Source organism: Manis pentadactyla, chromosome 8 (assembly GCF_030020395.1).
Source record: "Manis pentadactyla isolate mManPen7 chromosome 8, mManPen7.hap1, whole genome shotgun sequence".
Taxonomy (NCBI): Eukaryota; Metazoa; Chordata; class Mammalia; order Pholidota; family Manidae; genus Manis; species Manis pentadactyla.
The window spans coordinates 115,003,023-115,007,069 of record NC_080026.1 but is presented as its reverse complement, the minus strand read 5'-3'; the positions used below and the strand labels follow the sequence as shown (position 1 = coordinate 115,007,069).

At 53.4% G+C, this 4,047-nt stretch overlaps 1 pseudogene; it reads right to left on the bottom strand.

The window, feature by feature from the left end:
• Positions 1-201: 201 nt before the first annotated feature.
• On the bottom strand, positions 202-2,562 carry LOC130684636 (inositol 1,4,5-trisphosphate receptor-interacting protein-like; annotated as a pseudogene).
• Positions 2,563-4,047: the final 1,485 nt, after the last annotated feature.

Below are 4,047 nucleotides of genomic sequence, written 5' to 3'. Positions count from 1 at the left end.
TGCACCACCACTGGGTTCTCCTGAATTAGAGACATGAAAACATCCATTTGGGTATGATTCTTTTTACATCCCAGGTCAGCCTTTACTTGAATATCATAGAGGATCTACAGGAATGCAGACGGATCCATGTTAAGACCACACACCCTGATTTCCAATAACGCTTGGCCCTAGGCATCTGCAACCAAAGCACTAATAGGGACACATGTGGGGATTTCCAGCCTTCATTCATAGTCCACACAATAGGGGTCCCACTGTGGTTACTATTTTTTATACTATTTGTAGATAGTCTCTAATTCAGTGTCCAGAGTGTTCTGTCACCATCCTGGCCATTCGTGGGGATCCAAAGCAAGCTGTAAGGATTGGTCTCCAAACCCAGACAAAGCCTCACCAGCAGACTCCCATGGCATGAAAGTAATCCAGCTTCTAGCTTGGAATTCTGTTTCCCCTGCACCATAGGGCCTGGCTTCTCTGGGAGCCGAGGCTCCCAGCAAAGCCTGCCATTCTCCCAGGACAGGGCCTGCTGATGCCCCCGAGGTGTGGACGTGGGTCCTGGATCCTGGATGTGCTATTAGACAGCAGCTTTTTGGGGCACGCTGGCATGGTCTGAGGGGATATGTAGGGAATACTCGCTAATGAGTGCTGGTGCATTCTTGAGCAGCTCATAGAACGAGTCCACCATCTTGCAGTAGAGACTTCGCTGCAGGACGAATGGCCGGAAGAGGTTGAGAGGCTGTGCCCTGCGAATGGCCTCGGGCAGTCCCACGGTGTCGGGCACCTTTCGGTTGCCAATAAAGAAGTGATGGAGCTTCTTCTCGAGCAGGCTCTTCTCCAGGAAGCAGAGCAGCTCATGCAGACGCACATCCAGCTGCCCAGCCTTCCAGTCAGTGGCCTGCCGGGAGAGCAGGAGGTGCAACAGGGCTATTTTCACGTGGTAGCTGCCAAGTCTGCTGGGGCCGGTCAGGCGGCTCTGCTTGGAGAGCAGAAAGGAGGTGATCTGCAAGCAGGTGAGGTGGCAGGGACCTTCAGGCAGCCTCTTTGACATCATCCTAAGGAAGTGTCGCTCGTAGACAGCAAAGGACAAGAGCCAGTCAATGCTGGATGCTGGGGTCCCCCCAGAGGACTCCCTGGGAAGGTGGGAGACAAAGTACAGGTCCGAGTCATCACAGTGGATCACAGGAATCATGTTGAAGGGCATGAACTTGCCTGAGCGGAACCTGATCTTGAGGGACCCTGGGGTGTCCAGCTGGTTAAAGGCCAGGTCGAACTCGTATTTGCGGGCAATGCGGTGCCAGGCTCTGGTGAGGGCTGTCTGGAACCACTTCATGACCTGCACCGAGTCTAGATATGGGGAATCTCGGGCACACAGTGGGTCTTCTGCCTCACAGCCAAGCTGCACCAAGTTGTTTTTGCCGTGGAGGAGACACAGCATGTCCTCCCCAAGTTTGGTCTTGCCACAGATGCAGCCCAGCATATCCTCAGCCCAGACCACCTTAATCTGGCCATAACCCTGGCGATCCAAGGGCACGGAGTGGTTGGAGCACCAGAGCCCTGGATAGAAGTAGTAGGGCTCTGGGGGTGTGAAGGGCACAAAGAGTTTGCACAGCAGCAGCCTGTCCACCTGCCAGTTCTCATACATGCTGTCCACGCCAATGAAATCCTCCACCTCCATGTCTGTGTCCCGGTTGCAGAGGCTTCTCAGAGCTTCCAGCAAGTCATCCACGAAGCCTTCCACAAACTCGCGGGTACGAGTCGCATCGGCTGTGGCTCCCCGTATGCAACGCTCACGAAAGTGGTCGAGCATGGCCTTGTTGGGAGGGTGAGGCCCCGGAGGGGTGCACCCTTCAGGCCAGGCAGCTCATTCTTGGTGCCGCCCAGGCACCGGGTGAGGGCCCGTCCTGGTGGTCCTGCCGCCACAACTCGATCACCAGGAAGAGGATCATGCAGAGGGTGCTCCACAGGTCCCAGGTGATGCGGTTCTCATTCTGCTGCCGGCCCTCCTCCGCCACCTGCTCCAGGGCCTCCTTCTCGGCCGCCAGCCGTGCCACCTCCTCCTCCAGGCGTAGCTGCTCCAGCTGCAGCTCCTCCTGGTACGCCTGCATCTTGCGGATGATCTCCTCCTCATTCTCGGGCACGGTGGTGTTCTCCCGAGGGAACAGCAGAGGGTGGTTGACGATGGCTGTCACCACCACCAGACACACCCGGAAGAGCTCCAGTGCCATGCTGGGGCTTTCCTAGGGGGAGAGAGAGAGACAGACAGTCACACCAAGCTCCCAACAATGCCAAGTCTTCCCTAGACCTGCACACCGACCTCCACCTCCCCGAGCAGGTGAGTGTCTTAGAGCTCTGCTCCCACCGAACCCACTATCTCTTCTCCTGCTTAAGTCTAGTCCTGGGAACAAGAGCCCGAAGTTCTGTGCCACCGATCCTGGCTGAACAGCCACTGTGGTGGATCTCTGTTCTGTATGCCCAGACATTCCTCTTTCTGGTAGCAGTACCCCATTTTGCCTGGGAATCAGCCTTTTTCTACTCCCAGTCCTTATGGCTTGGGTGGGGATAACCTTGCCCCACCTCCAGGGACGAACATATGACTGTGGTCTAGGGTTTCCAAGGGAACAGGGAACAGCTGGTGGTGGCTCTGTAGCTGCCTCAAAGTAGGGGTCTGCCTGAGAAAGATGCCTACGTAGAGGAAAGCAGACTCCCAACCCCTGGATCCAGCTATGTCTGAAGCCATCACCTCTCAACTCTTTAGTCATACAAATCAGTAAATTCTCCTTTTTGTTTAAGTCAGTTTGAGTTATTTTTCCGTCATTTGAAACCAAAAACAGTCCTGAATAAGCCATTCCCTTCTTCTCCTAGTGAATGCCTTGTGGTGAACACATTTTCCTCAAGGTCTAGTGGAGAAGAACAGGAGGGCTGGATTCCAAAGTCAGCCCAGTCATTGACTAGCTGTGTGACCTTGGGCATATTAACTCACCTCTCTGAGACCGTTTCCTTACTGCAGCAGAGGAAAGCCACAGTACCCACAGGGTCACCACACTAATGGATGGATATCCACACAAACTGCATAGACAGCACACTGAACGGGGGACAGCATGTATTCAATGAATAACAACTTTGTGGAAGCAGTTTTGTGAACTGATCTTCCCCCACTGTAAACCTGTCCTTCTGATCTGGAAGTCTGTATCCCAAATTCAGACACTGACCTCCTGGGTCTTCATCCAGGACAATTTTGGAGACAACCAGGGTGACCAAGTCATTGGTTTCCCTCTCATGTGTCATCTGAACTTTAAATCTGATTTAATTGTGGAAGGAGACACTCCATTCCTCCAGGATAAAAGGATTTTTAGGTCTCAGGTGACTTCTGGGGAAGGGCTAACCCCTTATAATCCTTGCTGTTCAGACTGCACACCTGCAATGTCTCCTGGGAATTTGCTGGAAATGCAGAATCTCAGCCCCACTCCAGGCCTACTGAACCAGAATCTGCATTTTAATATCATCTTTAATACATTAAAGTCTCAGAGGCACCATCCTGTAGTATAAGCCTGACATTACACCCTCTCCTCTCCCTGGCAGGTACTGTGGGAAACAACAATTGGCTTTTTCCACACTTGTTCTGTCCTGTCTGGGACCGCAGCTAAGAGAGCAAATGGCCACATGAGACCCTGGCTGGACAATAAAGTACACGGGAGAGTTCCTCCCACTGCCCCACTGACGCATGCCAACACATGCTGTTAGGAGCTACTGTGTTTTTACCGAGCCCCATTCCCTGACCTTGAATTTGCACCCTAATAACCACCTGTTCTGATTTTTACCCTCATGGCACCAAGGAGCAGGTATTTGCCACCAGGTAGGGACCTCTGTAGATTCTACCCGGCAACGCCAGGATGCAGACGACCTGAGTGCCACACTTGGATCGAGCCTACTGCCGAGAAGCGGGTCCACACTGTACACAGCTGCATGCGTCAGGAGGAGCCAAGAGGGCTGGGTGGGAGGGAGGTCCAGCAACAGCAGAATTCAGAAATATCCAGGCCTCAGAGGTGAACTCTG